The sequence below is a fragment of the Physeter macrocephalus genome, chromosome 18, assembly GCF_002837175.3.
Source record: "Physeter macrocephalus isolate SW-GA chromosome 18, ASM283717v5, whole genome shotgun sequence".
Taxonomy (NCBI): Eukaryota; Metazoa; Chordata; class Mammalia; order Artiodactyla; family Physeteridae; genus Physeter; species Physeter macrocephalus.
This window is the reverse complement of record NC_041231.1, coordinates 73,978,757-74,001,451: the sequence shown is the minus strand read 5'-3', so window position 1 is coordinate 74,001,451 and position 22,695 is coordinate 73,978,757. Positions and strand designations below refer to the sequence as shown.

The window sequence follows — 22,695 nt, the reverse complement described above, 5'->3', positions numbered from 1 at the left end:
GTATATATACACCAAACACTCTTAAGCTGTGGATCTCAGATCTGAAAGGAATTCAAGAAACATCCCTTGTATTAAACAGCATCTTGCTGCAAGCATCAATTTATCCCATGCCAAAGTAAGCTCTCTCCTTTAATAAATAGATGGTCCATATATTACAGTTCAGACACTCAAGATGGAAATGAAAGCAGGTATTCAGAGCTTCATACAAGTGTGGCATCTTTCAGAGCCTTTAGATTTGCAGCCATATGGCATACCAGGGGCACAGCGTGGCTCTCGACCACGGTCCACAGTGGCGGGCTCTCTAGTTGTTTCTGTGCTGCTTATTAAGCACTGTGGAGTGACCATAATGGACTAGGCTTAGAAGGCAGTGGTATTCTCTATTTCAGAATAACAAAGCTACACAAGATTTTTTTAAAGGTTTTCTGTCATTTCACATAACCCTCTCTCAACAGAGAAAACGGTAACAGATGATGAAAGTATTTTCTTTAAACAAGTTCATGGCTGCCCCTGAAGGTAGGTGTAAAGCTTGAGAAGCCTTAGGCAAGGTTTCTGTTATACTCAAAGCCTTCCTCCTCTAGGATAGCATTTCCTGATTCTAGAACACTGTGTTTAATAATATGATAGGCCCCTAAGGCTTTCCTTACAAAACCGCTTTGTGGCATATATGCAATTAAGGTGAAATATACTGCCAAATTTCACATTTTAAAGAATTTCATGTCACTCCTTGAAATAACTTGGGATATCTTAGATATTGAGAAACCCAAGTTTAAAATTCCTTTACTATGGTGCTTCCTTCCCCTCAAAGAAAGGACTTACCCAATATTATTTTTGAAGAAGTCTCTTCAGAACTTTGATCTTCAAATCAGGATTCAGCCAGGAAAACAAAACCATTCTAGGCCTCTCAACAGCAGGAATTTAATATAGGAAATTTGTTGCACAGGAGATGGTACTATGTGGTGCTGCAGCACCCCAGAGATCAGAGCAGCAGGCAGAGGTCCTACACCCCTAGGACTAGAGGGACATCGGTAGAAGGTTGTGTTACCAAGGCCAGAGACTAGTGCCAGCCAGCAGGAGCTGGACAAGATGAATGCTGCCCGACAGAATGGAAGCTGGGGCCTCTGAAGAGCCATGGGTGCTGTAGAGGCATCCCAGCAGGGAGGCCTGGCTTCTCCCTCACCTCCCCTTCCAGTCTCCACCAGTGCCTCCCATTGGCTGAACAACTTACCCAGAAGCCAGTTGCTAAAAGAGTCAGGGAGTGTAGTTTCCTGTGATGCAGAGTCAAACAAGGGAAAAGTGGAAATTGGATCTAAAAGCAAACAGGGAAATGACCAACATATCAAATAAGTAACAGTGTTTTCTCTAATTCCTGTGTATTCTATGTTGCTCAGAAGGTTCAGTTTAAGGGTAAGATTCTGAATGTTGTGGTTCCAAATGTCAGAAAGTGCAAAAATATGCTGCAGGTTCCCTCCAAATTGGGGTGCTTATAGAACGGATATAAAGAAACATCTGAATCTCTAGCCACACCCAAGAATAAGAAGTAAACTTCATAAGGGATTAGAAGCTTCAAGGAATTCCTGGGAGACTGAACAGTGGGATTGAGATGGGCAAGAGAAAAGGATAGACCAAGTCATGGTGCAGCACCACCAAGGTCCCGTGTCTAGAAGTGGTGGCACCCTGGAGCACGAGAGGGCTGGGAACAGCCACTGAGGGTTGGTAGAGCTCTTGCAGTGGAAAGAGTTTGTTCCTATGAACCCCTGTGCACTCCCTTCTTCCCTTCTCCCCGCAGTGTTTAGGTCAGTGTTTAGGATGGGGAAATAGGGAAGGACCCCAGGTAGCTGATGATGCCCAGGACAAAGAGGGACTGCATAAGCTCTAGAGACCAGCTGCTGTCTCCAGCTCTGCCCATCTCCTGTTCTCACTGAAAACAGTAAGGAGCACACCTAAGACTGGCTGCCCAAGCTGAGAGAGCTTAGAGTCTAGGAAATGTGAGCTCACAGTTGGGAGTGACTAGAAATATGAGGACAGCCAACATGGAAAAAGACAAGAACAAGCATTTACAGCTTGCAGGGCTTCAGAACTAAGCAAGAAAAGTGGTTACTATCTTTAGAGATATAAAACATGGCATTCCATCCATGAAACAATAACAGGATCAAGAGGAGATGTTGAAAATGAAAAAAATGTACTTGTTGCCATTAAGGACTTAATGATGGCCAAATAGCAGAATGAAAACACAGAGGGGCAAATTAGTGAACCAGGAAGGTGGGGGCTAAGGGATTCTTCCAGAATATAAGATAAAAGGGTAAAAAAAGAAAGTTTAAAGAAAAGAATCGTAGAGAATAGCTCTAGATTTGTCAACATCTAAGAAAACAGAATTTATGGAGAAGAAATAGAGATAATTCAGGGGAGCCAATAGTTAAAGAAAGAAAACCTATTTCTTGGAACTAAAAAAAGAAAAAGACATACGACTTCAGAACTAAAGGGTTACCATATGCTGAGTAGTATAATAATGTTGTAGAAAATTTTTAGAACCTCACCAGATAGAAAATAATCCTAAAAGTTATCCGAGAAGAAAATTATTAACAACCAAGAATTTGATTTAGAGAAGACTTCTCATCAACAACTCTGGAAACAAGAACTTCTAGTGCTGAAACACAAAACAAAAAAGGACTATGAATGGAGATTTTTGTATCTAGCCAAATTAATATTCAAAGGTGAAGGTGAAATAAAGCCACTTTTCAGACATACAAGCTTTCAGACAGGAAATGTACCATGCTACATCCTCTCTTAAAGAGACTACCACAGACTATACTTTCACAAAAAGAAAAATTCTATAAAGAATAAGAAACAATAATAAGCACATTTTGTTATAACTTCTTTGTGATATTTAACATTGTATTATGTTTACATTACCTCTTTTACTAACTTGCCATTTATTACATAAACAGATGTTTCTATCTAAAAGTTACTGACAACAAGCAAATTTGCCAGTCACAGGAGTTTAGGGGTAGAATCATGAGAAATAAAATTGTGACAGCAGATTTAAAATTCTGACAGATTGTTAGATTTTGGATTGGTTTCCTTTGATCCACAGATAACAAATATACAAATGTCAATTGGAACAGATTCTATACACACAGTCGGTAGGGTTGCCATTAGTTTTTCTGGACAATTGGTTCACTCATTCACTCATTAAATGTTTATTATTCATCTACTATTCACACAACTCTATCCTGGGCCCTGAAAGGAACACAAAGGTGAACAAAATCTAGATCCAGCTCTCAATGGGTTCACAAGTTAGTGGCAGTGACAGACATGAGCACAAGTAATTATGATGCAACATGTAAGTATTATGAGGAGAGATGAATAAAACATGAGACTGCAGAGATAGTGATGATTAATTTTGAGCTCAGGAATCATGTAAAATTAGTTCATGTGCTAATAAGTGAACTTCAGCAATTTGCAATGAAATCGCTTCTCTGCTGTCAATATAAGAGCACTATATTGCATTACATCTCATTAATGGTTTCTGACCAGCAGCTGGGGAGAACTCACGCTGCAAACTGCCTTCATCCTGCCAAAGCCAAGCATAGAGTTTCACAATCCAGTAACCTTGGTGCTTGTTCATGCTGATGGTGAGGATTATTCAGATAACGTGGTTTTTTGTTATTGTTTTTGTTATATTATAGTTGCATTTATGTTTTGGCATAATTAGCTAGATCAGTATTGGTACAACTTAAAATTCATCAGATTTAAGAGTCCTTTATCATGTTAAAGTAAAAGAGATAAGTTAAAATTTGCCCCTCATGTGGCTCTGCCGTTTAATATCGTCTGTGCTTCTTTGTCTTCTGGGGCCCCTGGACATTTACTCAGGAATGTGAATGAGCTTCAGTCCTCCCATTGCGCCCAGACTCCCGGATGGCAAAGGTGGGAGGGAGATAGTAGTGTAGCAGAGTGGAAGAGTCCCACAGCTTGGCAGGACAGAGTGGCAGGAATGTTCTAGCCTGGTCTACTTCTCTGTGCTGCTGATTCCTGGGCTTATGCTGACTGGCATGGCATGAAGACATTCCTCTCTGGGATTCTGTGAAGGACCTCAGAAAGCAGATATTTAATAGATAATATATTCTATGTAGTGTGCATTGGACAGTTTGGAGATGTCTGTTAATACCTAGCCCTATCAAATTTTTTGAACTATTTCCCAGAATTTCAGTTCTTAATGTAAATATTTGTTGCATTGACTTGCATCCTTCAACTGAAGAGGATTTCAGATGTCAGCCTCCAGTTATTGGGATATTTTTAGTTTACATCTTTTTTTTTTTTTTTTTTTTTTTGCCTGTGTAAAATTTGAAAAGAGACAGCTGGATGGAGGCTGTATAGCCAAGTTAATGTTTATACAAAACTTCTTGGGTGAAGATTTAATTCTGATTGATTCTCTAAACACATACCTCGTTCTTCCTTAAAAAAAAAATCCCTTAGGCCTCTGGCTAGGATGGAAGCTTTATTTCCTGGCCCAAGTCTAAGTGAGTAGAATATTTTCTGCATAGCAACATTTTCTTTCTGAGACGGAACTGAATTGGATCTCATGGCCTCAAGTTTGCCCAAAGTAAATTTACAAACATCTCGATCCTTTGCTTTTCTTTTCTCTTTTATCTCCCGGCTTTATTGAGATATAATTGACATATAACATTGTGTAAGTTTAAAGAGTACAGCGTGATGACTTAATGCAGTTATATATTGTGAAATAATTACCACGATAAGGTTAGTTAACGCATCCATTACTTCACATAGTTACCTGTGTAACTATGTGTTTCCGTGTGTGATGAGAACATTTAACATCTACCCTGTAGGCAGTTTTCAAGAATACAATACAGTATTGTTAACTATAGTCACCATGCTGTACATTAGGTCCTCAGAATGTATTCATCTTAAAACTGGAAGTTTGTACCCTTTGACCTCCATCTCCCTATTTCCCCTGCCCTCCAGCCCCTGACAACCACTGATCTACTCTCTGAGTTCAACATTTAATTTTGTACACATAAGTAAGTTCATACGGTATTGGTCTGTCTCTAACTTACTTCCTTTAGTTAATTTTTACAAATCAGTTAATCCTTCAAACTGAATTTATTGAGTACCTACTGGATGCTAATCATTTTAATAGGTGTTTTGGGGGGTTTAGTAATATAGGATACAGCAAATAATTCCAAGGATTTACAGTTTTATTGGGAAAATAAGATATATGCACACACGCACATTTATACACACATATATGTATATATATATGTATATATAAAACAGAGAATAAAAGAGTGTATTAGGGGCTTCTCTGGTGGCGCAGTGGTTGAGAGTCCGCCTGCCGATGCAGGGGACACGGGTTCGTGCCCCAGTCCGGGAGGATCCCACATGCCGTGGAGCGGCTGGGCCCGTGAGCCATGGCCTCTGGGCCTGCGCGTCCGGAGCCTGTGCTCCGCAACGGGAGAGGCCGCGGCAGTGAGAGGCCCGCGTACCGCAAAAAAAAGAGTGTATTAGTGGAAAGAACAAATGGACACTGAGAATTGTAAAACATTAATTATACTTTTAATTCTCATCATATTAGTTTTAATGGCTCTTTTATGTGTAAATGCTATCTTATGACTAAATGCTATCTTATGACTAAATGCTATCTATGCTCACTTTCAGCTCCATGTTTTTAAATCTAATATCAATTTATTAACATGGTTTAATACAGTATTTGCTCATAATCTATGATAATGAAAAGCTAAACCGTTATGTAGGAATGGGGGAAGTCATTGCAGATATCACTCACTGAGCAAGCCAACTAAACCTGAAAGGATGTCACGAGGAAAAAGGTACCATTCTAAGATGAAGCAGACCACATAAACAAAGCTACCTAGAGGGATTGAGCACAGTGTGTGTGTGTGTGTGTGTGGCAGGGGGAGGGGGGGTGGTATTTGCCGAGGTTGCAGGTAGGAGAAGAAACTGTGAAAAAGAAACAAGAGGGAGGTATTAAGAGTGATTGAAATATTCTATATCATGATTTTAGTGGTGGTTACATAAGTATACACATTTGTCAAAAGTCATAGTACTACACACCTAGAAAGGGTAAGTTTAAAATTTTACCATCTGTAAATTTAACCTCAACTAACCTGACTTTAAAGAAACTGGAGAAATCTGTATGACGAAACATAGAATTAAAAGACCAGTCATTAAACAAGCCAAAACAAAATAAAACAAAACTGTACAATGAGGGATTTTCCTTTAAGTAAAATTTTGCTATAATTAGTTTAATAATAGCAACTTATCTTTGATGACAAGCCCCTCAGCACACATATATTTTTACAATTAATGACTACATATACAAGTTGAGGAGAACTTCCTCAGTTTCCTGCTCTGCTACCAAACCTGCACAGCATCCTGCACCTGTACCCACCCTCTATTCCTTCTTGTTACAGTAGAGAAGGTGTCTTTTCCAGAGCCGACCTCACCAATTGTACTCTCAACCCCAGTGCCTTCTGCCATGTCAGGGACCTCAACTCCCCTTCTATTTTATTCTTTGTCTACAGCTTCTCTCTTTTTCCTGGGCTCTTCTTACTCGTATTTGGGCTCAAGTTTCCCATATTTGAAACAAAATGCTCCCCCTTGAGCAAACATCCCCCTCTACCGACTGTCACTTTCCTCTCCTTTAGGCTAAACGACTCCAAGAAGTTGCCTTCACTCACGGTCTCTCTTCCTTTCTACCCCACTCACTACACTACACACTCCAATCTGGCTTTTGCCCCATTGATGGACCCCAGTGTAGATCAATTTGATGGGCCTATGTCAGTCTTCGTCTTCGGTGACCTCTCAGCAGCATTCAACATTATTCACCACGCTCTCGTTGAAACTTTCTCTTCTCTTGTCTTCTTCTCATCTCTTGACTGCTCTTTGGCTTCTTGGGCCAGATTATCCTCCTTTCATGTGGGTATTCCTCAAGGCATTGTCCTAAGACCTCCTCTTCTCTTTTTCTTTATACTTTTTCCTAGATGATCTCCGCAACACCCACACATCAGTTGCCATCCAGATGCTGATGACTCGTATTTATTTTACTCGTCCAGATTTATTCTTCTCTGAATGCCCTGCTCATTGATCACATTGCCTACCTGACAGCTGGCCCTGAACTCAACATGCCCCGAACTGAATTCTTTTCCATCTTTCTCCAGACCTGATCTCAGCCACTGGATCCCCCTCAGTCAATGTCTCTACAAGCCCTACAGTTACCCAGGCCAGAAACTTAGAAGTTACCTGTGATTGTAATCATTTTCTCATCCCCCAAATCCAATCCATCTGGAAGTCCTATTGACTCTGTCCTCAAAGCATGTCTTGACTTGGACCACTTCACACCACCTCTGCTGTTGCTATCCTCGCCCAAACCTCTGTCACCTTTTTTCTACTACTAAATTTGTATCATAATAGGTTTTTCACTCCCCTTTAAATCTTTTTCTGTGCAGCCAGAATATTCCTTTTTAAAAACACAGTCCTTACCATTTCACTCTTCTTGAGACTCTGCAGTGACTTCTGACTTCCTTGTTCCTGGGAAAACACCAAAATCCTGCATGTGGCCTACGACTGTCTGCCTGGTCTGACCCCGTACTGTGTTTTCAGCCACATTTCATATTCCTCTCCCCTTTGCTCCCTTTACTTCGACAGCACTGACCTTTCAGTGTTTAATTTCATCCTGTCTTCTAACCTGGGGCCATTGCATCTGCAGTTGCTTCTGACTTCTGCCTGTGATGACATGCATGGGGACATGTACACACACACACGCACACACATACACACACACATTGTTTTGTTTGTTCTACTCATCCTTCAAACCTCAGTTTAAATTGTTCTTCCTCAAAGACACCTTCTCTGACCTGCAGCCCCAACTAAATCATGACTGTGCTGCACATTTTTGTATTTTCTGTGCTTTTCCTTTGGAGTACTTATCTCTGTTTACAGTCATGTACTTGTGGCATTGTTTGGTTATCTGTGTCCCCACCATATAGAAAGGCCTTTGAAGGCAGGAGCCGTGTCTGCTTTAAATGAATGTACACAGCACCTTTCTTTGTATCATTTTGTGACACATAATCAAAGAATATGCAGTGAATATTAATACAGCAAAGATTATGCACACGCTACATTAAATCCACAACGGGAAAAACTTCAGAGGTATTTGACTGGCTCATGAGCACGTAATCACACAATTTAAGGTATTGAACGATGGAAATTCACCTGTGCAGGCAAGTGTTACCTGAAGGAAATGATGCCCTAGTTTGATGTACATTTTACCAAACAGGAAATGACCTGGGGCACTGGCCAGGGCAGCCTTCACTCCTGCTCTTTAGGAGTCCCCAAACTCCTCTTTGCTCTACTTACTCTCCTATTGGGGAATAATCCCATCCTTCCAGACTGAAACAGTCAGTAAAGCTGGGAGCTGTGCTGGAGTTGACCCTCTGGCTATTAAACCATGTGCAAAACAGAGGGTAGGCCTTCACCTTTCATCCTTGGGGCTTGGCGTGAGAGTTGGAAATAGTTATCTGATGGGATTTCTTTTAATACAATTAAATAATTTAAGACCAAATACAGTTTAAATATAGTTTAAAACCAAACACATTGTGTTATCAAACCCACAAACACAAAATTTGTTTCAAAAGGGCATATCTGTACTAATAAAATCTTCATTGTTATCCAAACTTTTATTTCAATGCAAATAAATATACCTAAAGGAAGAGTCTTAAGTCCCCATTTTTGCACCAAATAAATCTCACTTTGAAATAAAACTAATTTATACCTTTATTCATTCTTTTAGTGAATAAACACTGATTGAGTATTGTTGATACCATGTCAGGCACTGTATTAGGAATGGGAAGCTCAGAGACAAACCAAAGGGTCCTGCAGGAGGCTGGCCATTGGAGAGAGAGGGGCAGATGACCAGACATACATGCTTAGTGATGGTGCTGAGCTGCTATCCTAGACACCCGGATCCAAGATGAGGAGAGCAAGTGTTTTGCGAAGGGCAGAGGACCAGGGAGGAAAGACCTTATAGACGAAGTGACATACAGAAAACCCATCAGCACTTTCATCCTTTTAAAGTAAGCATTTAAAGGTGACTTCAGGAAAAGTCATTTCCACCATGTTTAACTTGCAGCTCAATTTTTTTTTATTAGACTAGTCTAATAAAAGTTTAATTGGGTTCAGTTTCTCAATATCTTTGAACTGGATTAGAACAAAAAACAGATTTGAACTATAGGTATAGTGGCTCTCTTGAACCTAAAATTTGATAACTTGTTCCCAAAGATATGGGACAAGATAACTAAAATCAAGACCATCCCATATAATTTGAGATATACCATCATCATGATGATAAGTCTTATCCTGTGACCCTCAGATTATTTTTGAAATGAGAAGAAGCAAGCAAAAAATAAATGATTCCCTTCAATATTTGAATTAATACAGTCCTAATGAGAATTACTGATAGATACCAAAGCAGTCTTTTAGGGAGAATCTCTTGTCAGTACTTAACTCTGGATCAATAATACTTTATCCTTTTTATATTTGGCTTATTGTCACTGGCCTCCAAAGTGATTTTATTTGTCAAACCACTGTTAAGAATGTTTTGTTTTCTTTTTTTAAAAAATAAGTTTCATGTGTAGAACATTATAATCAATATCTGTATATACTACAAAGTGATCACCACAACTAGTCTAGTTACCATCCATCACCATGCAGTTGACGCCCTTCACCTCTGGTAACCATTAATCTGATCTCTGTATCTATGAGGTTTTCTTTGTTTTATTTTGTGTGTTTGTTTTGGTTTTTTATATTCCATATGTGAGTGAAAGCATATGGTATTTGTCTTTCTCTGTCTGACTTATTTTACTTAGCATAACACCTTCAAGGTTCATTCATGTTGTTGAAAATGTCAGGATTCCATTCCTTTCCATGGCTGAGTAGTATTCCATTGTGTATATATGTCACATCTTCTTTATCCATTCATCCACCAATGGACATTTAAGTTGTTTTCATGTCTTGGCTCTTGTAAATAATGCTTCAATGAACATAGGGGCACATATATCTTTTCCAATGAGTGTTTTCACGTTCTTCAGATAAATACCCAGAAGTGGTATGGCTGGGGCATATGATAGTTCTATTCTTAATTTTTTGAGGAATCTCCATACTGTTTGTCATAGTGGCTGCACCAATTTACAGTCCCACCAGCAGTGTACAAGTGTTCCCTTTTCTCCACATCCTTTCCAACATTTGTAATTCTTTGTCTTTTCGATAACAGCCATTCTAACAGGTGTGAGATGGTGTGTCATTGTGGTTTTGATTTGTATTTCCCTAATAATTAGTGATGTGGGACATCTTTTCATGTGCCTGTTGGCCATCTGTATGTCTTTGTTGGAAAAATATCTATTCAGATCCTCTGCCCATTTTTTAATCAGGTTGGTTTTTGTTGTTGTTGAGTCGTATGGGTTCTTGATATATTTTTAATATTAACCCCTTATTGGATATATGATTTGCAAATATCTTCTCCCATTCAGTGGGTTGCCTTTTCATTTTGATGATGGTTTCCTTCATCGTGCAGAAGCTTTTTAGTTTGATGTAGTCCTATTTGTTTATTTTTACTTTTGTTTCCCTTGCCTTTGGAGTCAGATCCACAAAAATGTGGCGAAGACTGACATCAATGGGTTTACCACCTGTGTTTTCTTGTAGGAATTTTATGGTTTCAGGTCTTACACTCAAGTCTTTAATCCATTTTGAGTTAAATTTTGTGTACAGAGTAAGGCAGTGGTCTAGATTCATTCTTTTGCATATGGCTCTCCAATTTTCCCAGCATCATTTATTGAAAAGACTTTCTCCATTGTATGTTCTTTGCTCCTTTGTCATAAATTAATTGTCCGTATATGTGTGACTTTTGATTCTGTTTCATTGATCTGTGTGTCTATTTTTGTGCCAATACCATACTGTTTTGATTACTATAACTTTGTAGTATAGTTTGAAATCCAAATGGTTTTATTTGTCAAACCACTATTAAAAATACGTTTCAAAATCATGACTTATGCTGTACAAGTTCTATGACATGATGAGCTCTCCTGATTGTTCTTCCACTGTGGAGACAGAGAGGAGTAGATTTCAGGAAACCATGTTCCCTAAGGATAAGAGATCAAGATGGAGATAGGGATTGAGATGGGGAGAGGGAGAGGGACAGAAGTAGAGATAGAGAGGAGGTTGGAGAGACAGAGAGAGAAAGAGAGAGAGAAGCTTATACAGGAATCTGAACAATCTCTTGAAAATTTTTAGAAATATGACTGAACACTGTCCTACACCAGATTGTTCATTAAAAAATGAAAAATCTCAAGAAATTTTGTGCCTAATTTCTCATTATTATGGATGAAATTGTCCCAATGATAGTGATATTGACTACTGTGACTATCCAGAACCTCTTTCCAGGACCCAGTGGCCCCACATGGCCTGGCCCCTGGCAACCTCTGCAGCCTCATTTCCTCCCAAGCCTCTCTTCCTCACCATCCCTCCCCTGAAACACTCCTCCCTCACCTCATTACTCAAATGTCACATTATCAGAAAGACCTTCCCAGGCCACGTTATCTAAAATACACCTTCCCCTGTCACTCTTTATCTCCTTTATGCTGAGTTATTTTTCTTCATAGCAGCAACATCATGTTTAATGTTTCATTATCCGTTGTCTGTCTCTCCCTACTTCATGAGGACTGGGACTTCATCTGTGTTGTTTTCCATGTACCTGGCCCATGGTAGACCCTCTATAAATATTTGTTGAATGAATTGGTGAGCACTCCATTAGGGCCTTGGTTCTCTCTCTGGCTCCTTTCATGAGCCATTCATTTTCCATCTCTAGGACCTCTACTCAGAGCTGCCCAGGTGTTTGGTATGCACCAGGATCCTTAGAACCAGTCTCTGTGGACAGTAAGCACTTCCTGACATTTAGATTCAACGCACACTGGTTTGGTATCCATGGTGTGGATTTCATCTTATCAGTGTGAATGATGGAGGAAGTATCTGAAATATTCAGAATTTTGCCCACAGCTATTTTCTGAGCTTTGTCTGACCGAGATAAGGCAGAGAAAATTTATTTGAACGGACTGAGAGTCAAGAGACTTGAATTCTAATCTTGACTCTCCTTCTAATCGAAGGAGATCTTAACTGATCCCTCTCCCTCAATCTTCTAATCTTTGCTGCATGACCTTGGGCAAATTATATCATCTACATGTGTCTCAGTTACTCATCCGTTGTGTGGGAATAAAAACAGTACCCACTCACTGTGCTTTATGAGGATTGATGAAATAATTCATGCTATGCATTAAACACGATTATTATGATTATTATTAATATTATTATTACCTATGCTTCTTTATACAACTTTTATTGCTGCTGAGGAATCTATTCACTTCAATTAGATATTTTGTCAGGCTCTTCTATTAGAAACAAAGGAGCAGGGACTTCCCTGGTGGTCCAATGGGTAAGACTCCGCACTCCCAATGCAGGGGGCCCAGGTTTGATGCGTGGTCGGGGAACTAGATCCCACATGCATGCCACAACAAAGAGCCTGCATGCCGCAACTAAAGATCCTGCACACCGCAATGAAGATCCCACAAGCTGCAACTGAGACCCGGCGCAGCCAAAATAAATAAAATAAATAAATATTTTTTTAAAAAAACCTATTAAAAAAAAAGAAAGAAAGGAGCAAACCATGTTTTAATATCTCTCTTTAGCATATACACACACTCACACATTCATGTACAAAGAAAGAGGTAGTCCCGGAAGGAAAAACCAGGAAAATGTTTTTAGAATTACTAGTGGTGGGTTTTGTTTTGGTTTGGTTTGTTTTTAGTTCTTTTTACCTGGCTCTATTTCCTAAAATTTCTACAGAAAATTAAAGGTTATTTTTAAAAGAATTCATGTCACTTACTTATTTTACAACTCCAAGTGGCAAAATAAAATTGTTTTTAGTTAATTAACAAACAGCAGAAAAAAATGCCCTTCTTCGTTAACTCCACTCTTACACTAAATTTCACAGTGGGATTAAAAACAAATGTTCTCTCTTGGCATAAAGCAAATTATTGCATAACACACATAGTTGTTTCTGAGATCTAAATTACATCTGCTTCTGCAATTTTAACTTTAAATTATTTTATAATATTTGTATTCATTTTTTGTATATTTGGGCTATAATATTGTGTATTATTAATCAGTCACTTCAGAGTGGTGCTTTTCTAATACAGTTGATATAAGACTGTATCTCTAAAGGGCTAAAGAAAACAAAAACTATAAATTGCCAGAATGGATTGTTCACAAAATGCTTCCAAATTGGAGTTGTTTGCTTCACATCTTACTGTCCACTTCCTTAACCATAACAGAGCTTCACATACCCCCCAAGTGTGAAAAATGTGCTAAGACCTTTAAGATATTTGGAAATTTAAAGATAAAGTAGCAGCCTGAATCATAGTCAGAACTGAGGCATAAAGTTTATATTTGTATTTAAAACAAAATTATAAATTTAAATGAAATCTTTGTGAATATATGTATATATATAATTACATGATAAAATATATGTAAGTATATAAGTAATATGTATTCATAGAAATTCTGAAAAATACAGGCAGACATAAAAAGGAAAACAACATGTATATATAATGCCCATATCTGAGCACATGGGAGACATGCCAGAAGTAAAAGGCAGATACTTTTTGCTTGAGTGATGTTGGTGTAGACTTTTTCCCCTAGATGACTTTGCAAGGGACTTATAAATGTTATATCCAACATCAAGATATGGACTCCAAGCCCCTGTTCTCTCTTCTACCCTGTTCTTCAGGATTCCTGCCAGTTGGAATTCTCTGCATCTCTTTAAGTTTGACATACTTTATTTTTATACCTTAATACTTCTTTTAGGTACTTCCCAGGGTTTTTATCTTGAACTCTCCATTTTTTCTTTCAAATGCTGGACATGTCAGCAAAACCTTCTGTTTTCCATTTTCTGAATTTAGCATTTCAACATCTGTATAATAGTTGTACTAAAAATACACAAAGATAAAACTGTTAGGGAACATCTTAGAATCTTATAAATTGGCAAAATGAATAGAGTTGAAATGTTTTTCTTGGTGTTTTTTTTTTTTTGCAGTTACTGAGAAGGATCTTGTTTTGATTACTTGTTTTGGGGGAGAAGTGGGGCTCACTTTTTGTATGATTTTAAGAACAGAACCTTTGGATATATCTCCTAATTTATCTCATTTGCTTACAAATCTGTGGGCTAAACAGAGTTCAGAGAGAACAGTTTGTCTTAGCTTCATCCCCTGAGGCTTGGGAGAGGAGGTGTTAAGATTTCTCCTTCTGTTTCATTCCTTGGCCTTGCTGCTGCTGAAATCTGGAGATTCAGATCCATCCTGAGGCCTTACTTACCAGTCCCTGAAGATTGTTAGGCGCATTGGAGCCCTGTGCTAGAAGCTGTCAAAGCAGCCTAAGCAGAAGCATAAAGCATGGTGCCTGGCCAGCAGGAACCATGTGAGGATGAGTGACATCTGCTTTTCAAAAAAAAATAAAGACAAGTAAATGATCATATTCAAAATGGGCAATAAAGACCAGAGTGTAAAGGACTTAATGAAAGAAAGACTAATTAATCACCGAAATAACTGTCTGTATAGATCAAGCTTTTAAAATAAAATGCCAGAAGGTGACCTGCTTCAAGAACTATCCATATGCAATATCAAAGCAAACTTGAGGACTCTCAGAACTGCTACGAAGTTGCTAGGATCTAGATATAGACACTTTGCTTTTATTTTTCAGCTGTCTTCTCTGTAAAATATGGCTACCCATCCCCCTGACATTCAAGTAAAGATTTGAGAACCTGTGAGAAAATTCAAATTTTTTTTTTTTTTATATTAACTCCAACACAGGACATCATAGTGCCGATAGAGTTAACAATACCCCAAAGCAGAGCAAGGATAATCTGTGTCATTCACTGGGCTATGAGATGACAATTATTTTGTGTTCAGCAGAACATTGGGATAAATCCTACTTCTTTCTACCTTTACACCTATCAAAAAATGCTAGTTTGACAGACCGTTCTAGTTTGGCATAACACAATGGAAGAATTATCTCCAAAATAATATGTAAATCTGAGTTCACAGTGGACATCCAACTCCCTACGAAGGCATCCAAATACAATGTAAGGTGCCTCTTGCAGGTAGCCCCTGTTTCCTCCTCCAGCTGACCCTCTCCCGAGCATCCAGAACCCATCTTGACTGGCGTTCACAGGCTTTCTTATCGAGGCTCGGCTTTACTGCGAACCTTTACATCCTTAGAGGCAAAAGACGAACATCCCTCAAGACAACACAAGGACAGGCTCTCTTAGCCTGCCCTGACTGGCCTGGCAAACAACCTGTCCTGGTTCTAGCAACCTGACTCCAAGGGGCTAAACTCAGTGATGACTCAAGACTGGTTTTCTTTGTTTGTTTGTTGCTCTATTCCTCAGAGTATTCTTCATTCTCATTCCCATCCTCCCAGCCCAGTTCCCCTAGTGGTCCCCCTGTGTTTATCATTAACCGAGCATACTCATGACTTTTGCCACAGCCTCAAAAATATGTCACCGTTAATGTCAAGGTAACTAGTGCCTGGTGTGTGATTTCTTCAGTTTACTGGAGAAATCAGATTCTGCCTTCTTGTTCATGAGCCCACCTCCTACTATTATGCTTTTCAATTGCTTCCCTCATCAATTTGCTCTCCGATCAGTCAACTAGCATGTGCCGGGCAGAGTACAGTACTGTATGTTTACTTTTCTATTTAATCTGCAACCCCTGGTTGAAATTTGCAGCCACATGTTTCCTCTTCTTTCTGCATCTCACTTTTTCTTATGTTCCCTGATAGCCATAAATTATCCTCTAAGTTTGGAGGAAGAGAGTAGCCATCAAGAAACAAAGAAGTTGCTAATCATCAAAGAAATGCAAATTAAAATGAGATGCAACTTTTTGCCCGTAGTATTGGTAAGAATGAAAAGATGGTGATACCCGTCAGCGAGGGCATGGATGAGCTCTTACCCTGCAGGCAGAGTAGACAGGGCCAGTGGAGGTGGCAGACAGGGAAGCCTGGTCCTGAGGCCTGGGGCAAATTTTTTAGCTTGTTCCCCTTGTTGGACAGCCCTGTAGAGCGTTCGTATAAGCTTTTAAACAGGTATGCTTTTTGGCTCGGCTCAGCAATTTAACTTCTAGAAATCTGTCCTTAAGGACAAATGTACAAAGATGTATCGATAAAAATATTTATCACAACACCATTTATAATAGGGAATTGGGTTATGATACATGCATTTAATGAAACATAATGCAGCAATCTTTTTTTAAATTGGGATATGGTTGCTTTACAACGTTGTGTTAGTTTCTGCCATCCAACTAAGTGAATCAGCTATATGTATACATATATCTCCTCCCTCTTGTACCTCCCTCCCACCCCGCCCCCCATCCTACCCATCTAGGTCACCACAGAGCACCGAGCTGAGCTCCCTGTGCTCTACAGCAGGTTCCCACTAGCTCTCTGTTTTACACATGGTAATGCATATATGTCAATCCCAATCTCCCCATTCATTCCCCCATCCCCCACCTTTTCCACACGTCTGTTCTCTACGTCTGCGTCTCTATTCCTGCCTAATGCGGCGATTTCTGATATCAATGAAGACCTATACATATATTGACCTGGGAACACTTCCAAACTCTATATGTTGTTACTTTTGTAACCAAAATGTGCATGTGTATGTATACATTTGTATGCATATATGTATATTTGCTTACAAACAAGTCTGGAAGGATAAACACCAAAATTTCAGTGTTATCTCTGGGTTCCAGGATTAGAGTAATCTTTTTTATTCTATATTTTCTAAACTTTTTGCATTAGACATGCATCACTCTATGATCAGACAAAATAAAGGTATTTAAAAATATGTTAAAGATACAAAAGTGAAATGTTCTTTAACTCAGAACATTTTCCGTAAGGTGTAAGATTTACAGTGATGGCTTAAACCTGAATCCTGCTTCTAGGAGTTAACAAGGCAAAATGCAAGCAGTATTCTAGAATTAGCTAGATTTTTCTATATTGTTCTTCGTCAGAAACTAAGGTCTATCTGGAATTCTGGGTTTTCTTCACTGTTGTTCATTCACTCTAGCTATGCTGTCTAGAAATGTTCTTATCTGGAAGGTCTGCTAAGAGACAAGGAAAGGACTTATATGTTTCCCCTGGTAGGAAATGTGTCCCCCTTTCCATCCTAAAGAATTGGTTTCTGAAGTAAGACAGAGAACAGGGCTGTAAAGTAAATATCCACCCACTGCTGTTGGCTCATTTTTGGTGTGTTAGAAGTATATTAACCAGTGCTTGTTTTAATATGAGACAGTTTATGTAGAAGTGACCACAGCTGATAAAACTCAAGAGTTCATGCCAATAATTAAATTCCTCACAGTTCAAGCAATCATGGGGCCACTAACCTATGAGGTAATTACTAAGAAACACAGGGACAGACCCTAATTATCCTTATTAGCCACCATTTGGATCAAATGACTAACTTTTCCAAAGGTCATTTCTTATTCTTTGTTGTTATCAGCCAAAGAGGAAGAGTGGAAATGTATGGGATTTTGTGTTTGATTCAGTCAGTATCACTGATTTCATGGAAACATGTTCTCACATGGCTTCGGTTGAATGTATCACACAACTAGAAGCTCAGATGGCTGGGGAGAAAGCCTGGGATTGCCGCATGCCAGACCTCGTTAACACAAGATGTGCCTTACTTCAGGGTCTCCCTGGGTGACCCCGTCGTGCCCATGGCTTCCCCCAGGCACCTCCCATTTGCTGAGCAGATCCTTCCCTGGCTGAGCTGGGCTTTGAACCTCCAGAGTATTGTGTTTCCTCACTGAGTTAGGAAAGCAAAGGTTGCACAATGTTTGTTTCTAAAAGGTTTGACTTTGATATTTACGTTTTCACTTTCTTAGTGTTCTTTTCCTGAAAAGCGCTTTATGACTTAAACTCACTTTCATACATGTCCTGTGCAGGTAATATATAGGTTAGTTATAACTTATTACGTAGTTCTGGTTTTTGCTGTCCATCCTCTTCTAGGGTAGGGTTCCTTCCGATTCTGGCCTAGGTACTCTTCTTTCACGGTTCTGGTTCTGCGTTGTCTTCTGACCCAGGTGAGCTTCCCCTCCGCACCCACACTGGCCATGCTTTCTGGTTCGAATGCTGATGCTGGTCCATATTTTTGTTGTAAAGGCGACTTATCTGCTCAGTCCATAAGTGTCCCCAATCAGCCTTTTAAAATGCAGAGACTTCTGACCGCAATTACACAACCTCAGGAGTGCATGCCATAGGATTTTCATTGCTTTAGCTATTTCTATTCCTGTTTGCTATTTCTCAGATCTGTACAAAGGCATTTTTGAGGGTCTGACTTGAATCAGAAAATGCTCAGGCAATGACCTCTGCAAAATGACCCTAAACAGTCTGCCTTCCTTAGGGGTACATAGAAAAGGCTGAATCCACAGCCCACAGCAGGGGCATTAAACGAAATGAGGCACTTGGTGCCGGGATGGCAGGGTGGGGATTACAAAGATGAATGAGTGACAGGTTCTGGCTTTAGAGGGCTTCAGTCATGGAAGGGAGATGAGTACATGAATGTCTATAAGGTAAAAAGTGATACCTGACACAGAAGAAGTGCTGGAGTAATTGGAGGAGCAGAAATTACTTTTGAGGGGGAAGCTCAGGGACAAATTTTAGCAGACCCGTGAATTAAGACAAGATTTAGAAAAGCGAAGTTGGACAGGGAGAACATTTCAGATGCAGGAGGGATCGATATGAGCAAAGCCACAGTCTGGTCGTAAACAGACCCAAAGAAGTGATGTGACTTACAAAAGATTTCTACCAAGTTGGATTTTTTTTTTCCCGGAGAGAATCAGCCTTCACCAATTCTGGCTTCCTAAGGGCTCTAAACAGTTTTATAGCTCTCTGAATTTGTAGCTTTAAAATCAATTGAAAATGTAGTATATTATTAGTAGTACTGGGGAAACATTTAGATGCTGTGGGCAATGCTTACAGTACTTTTTACCCTCTCAGAAAAGAACAGTGGCATTGGGCCTCTCCTGTTTTTGTTACCAGGGAGCAGATGAATAACCAACAGCAGTTGTCAGCACCCTCTAACATGCCTAGGACCACGCGTCCCAGCAGCTGTACCCACAGGCCAGCTCCAAGCTGGAGTGCCTGCTGGCTCTCTGGCTTTCAGCTCAGGGTGGCCAGGTTTAGCAAATTAAAAAATGCAGGCTATCCAGTTAAACTGAATTTCATATAAACAACAAATAAGCTTTTAGTATGTGTCTGATGCAATATTTGTAACCCTATTTCAGTTTTGTATGATCAGGGTTCTTATTTTCACTTGCATAATTTCCATGAATGGTTTTGCCTTAAAAACAACTAATTGACGTTTGTGTTTATATCTGTTTTTAAATTGCCATTGAACACCACCTCAAAGATTTTTAAAGCTTGAGATCCAGGAGGATGCAAAGTGAATAGAGTTGGGTGTGTCTTACTGATCTTTAATTATCCAACACCTGAGTCAAGGTAGGCCAATAGTAAATGCTCTGCTCTCTGAATCAATGTAAGAATGAAGGAGTTAGCACATTCTTGATTTTTATTCCTTGTCTTCTTAGAATCTGTCCTTATGCAGTGACAAATTTAGGTCTCAAATATAGTTCCTTTCTAATATGTCTCAGTGGGTAAAGAATTGAGAAACATCTATATGGTCAGTATTTTCCAAACGGTTAATTCACACCACCTGAAGAGGAGAGGCCCAAGTAATCATGCAATGTTTAAAAAAAAAATTATCATGATCCTGAATTCACATCTCTTGAATCCTAGGCATCCTTACCCCGGCTTTTCATAATGGCTGGCCGAGAAGCAATAACCTAAGCTTTGTGGATTAAATATCCCAGAGGGTCATTAATGGCTAATGCTCTCTCACTTATTTTATAAGAAATCAGATCTCTGAAATCATTCATGAGATATAATTCACTACAGATGAGGTTTCTCCACTTTGGTACAAAGTGTTTTTGGTCCTGACACCACATTTTGAAGATATTAAAACCAAAACTAAAAGCATGGTCTACAGCTTGTGTTAATTATCCTTGGGTAGTTTATGGAAGCATTGGAGTTCTTCAGACATAGTTATCTAATATGATTAAAAAGGCCTGTCTCCATCTCAGGCCTGTTTCTGTACTTTAATGATTATTTTATTCTCCTAAAGTTAAGTGCTTTGGGTTCTAATAGGCCAAATGAATGAATACCAAAACCAGATAACAGAAAAAGGACGAGGCATGAATGGCAATGCCATTTATTGGACTACAGCTGACACATTGGATTCTTCTGGCCTAGACAGCTCTTTCATCAGAAGTCCAAGTACTTGATTCTAAATTAGAAAGTCTTGAGTGTGAAAGTATGAACATACTGTTTCATTCTTCCCGTTATTTAATGCTTTCTCAACGTTAATGCTTTTTACGCGTTAGGTTTTGTGAGCTCCAGGGAATTCTTTTAAAAGAAGGAATGAGACCCTTCATCACATCACACAGGAATATTTGTATTTCTCTCTTGCCTTCCCCCATAACCTTTTCACAGGAAAGGTTTGCATATACATGGAGCTGGGTATTTTTAAAGACTTCCTGAAACAAATGTTTGTTCTAATTACAGTTTTATATGGTTTATGCCACTTAAAGAAAACCCACAGTGTGAAAATGTGCACTTATGGAATAATAAATTACAGCGATGTCTAACACCTGGTTCCTGATAGCTTGCTCAAAGGATAGATAAACAAATGCAGGAATAGCCACCAACCACTATAATCAGAACCATAAAATAAGTAATTAGATCATATCAACAAACCAAACCCATCTGGAAGGAACAGAGGAACAGCTTTGGAATATAACTGTGGATTTCATTTCAAGGACCTAACAGCAAATAATGTTTGTCTCTTTCCCATAACATTATCCTCAAGGAAAGTAACTTGAAATGTTATAAATTAAGTTTTAGAAGTTTATCTATTTTTTTAAATTTTACTTTGAGAATTGTAGGGGTTTTATAATTTTTCATTTTCAGACAATTCATGTTCATTGTGGAAAAGTGATAATGGACAGATAAAGAAAAAGAAAAAAAGGTAGAAATCAATTGTAATTCCACTACTCAAAGATAGCAAATGTTTATTATTTCAAAATCCTCCAAATTTTTCAATGAATACATATAAATATGTATTTTAATAAAAATGAGCTCATGCTCTTTGAACTGTTTTTTAACCTATGTTTTTCACTTGATTGTAATATCTTCTCACATCTATATATATGTACATCTCCAAAAGAGGTGCTGTCAGGCCCAAGCGTAAATTTGGGGGGATTTATAGAACCTTCACCCCCAAAAATGTGGATAAAAATTTCTGGGTTTTGTTTATATGTTTTTTTCTGGAAAAAATGCATTGGGACTTTTATTGGATTTACTTTAACTTTTATTGATAATTTAGAGACATTACACTTCTGCATCTTCTCACTAAGGATCATAAGACTCCCAGTGTGCTCTTTTCCTCTTTGATCCCTCTCTAAATTTGTATTTTTCTTTATATAGGTCGGCATCATTGTTTTAACAATTTAATGGTCATCTCCTTTTAAATATTTACTTTATTAAGGTTTCAATTTTCCTTATTTTGACTTTTATGCATCTTAGGGTCTCTGTCTTTACCTTGTAAACACATCTTCAATTTAATATAGAAATTGATAATAATGTGTGATTCAATTTACATAAATTTGCTTTAGATTTAATTCTACATGAACATGTTTCAAACAGCTATAAACTATTTTCCATATGAGAGAATAAATCAAATTATTGGTTACCAATGAATTTGGTAAATTTGCAGGATACAAAATTAATGCACAGAAATCTCATTCATTCCTATACACAAATGATGAAAAATCCGAAAGAGAAATTAAGGAAACACTCCCATTTACCATCACAACAAAAATAATAAAATACCTAGGAATAAACCTACCTAAGGAGACGAAGGACCTGTATGCAGAAAACTATAAGACACTGATGAAAGAAACTAAAGATGATACAAACAGATGGAGAGATATACCATGTTCTTGGATTGGAAGAATCAACATTGTTGATTCTTCATTGTTTCAACAATCTTGAAATCAACATTGTGAAAATGACTATACTACCCAAAGCAATCTACAGATTCAATGCAATCCCTATCAAACTACGAATGGCATTCTCATACAAATCTTAAAATTTGTGTGGAGACAGAGAAGACCCCGAATAGCCAAAGCAGCCTTGAGGGAAAAAAACGGAGCTGGAGGAATGAGACTCCCTGACTTCACACTATACTACAAAGCTACGGTAATCAAGACAACATGATACTGGCACAAAAACAGAAATATAGATCGATGGAACAGGATAGAAAGCCCAGAGATAAACCCACACACATATGGTCAACTAATCTATGACAAAGGAGGCAGTGGTATACAATGGAGAAAAGACAGTCTCTTCAATAAGTGATTCTGGGAAAACTGGACAGCTACATGTAAAAGAATGAAATTAGAACACTCCCTAACACCATACACAAAAATAAACTCTAAATGGATT

General features: G+C 38.6%; 1 protein-coding gene across 1 annotated transcript in view; it reads left to right on the top strand.

The window, feature by feature from the left end:
* Positions 1 to 22,695, top strand: part of KIF6 (kinesin family member 6) — a 419,927-nt gene that overhangs the window by 159,542 nt on the left and 237,690 nt on the right. The gene's annotated exons all lie outside the window — the stretch shown is intronic.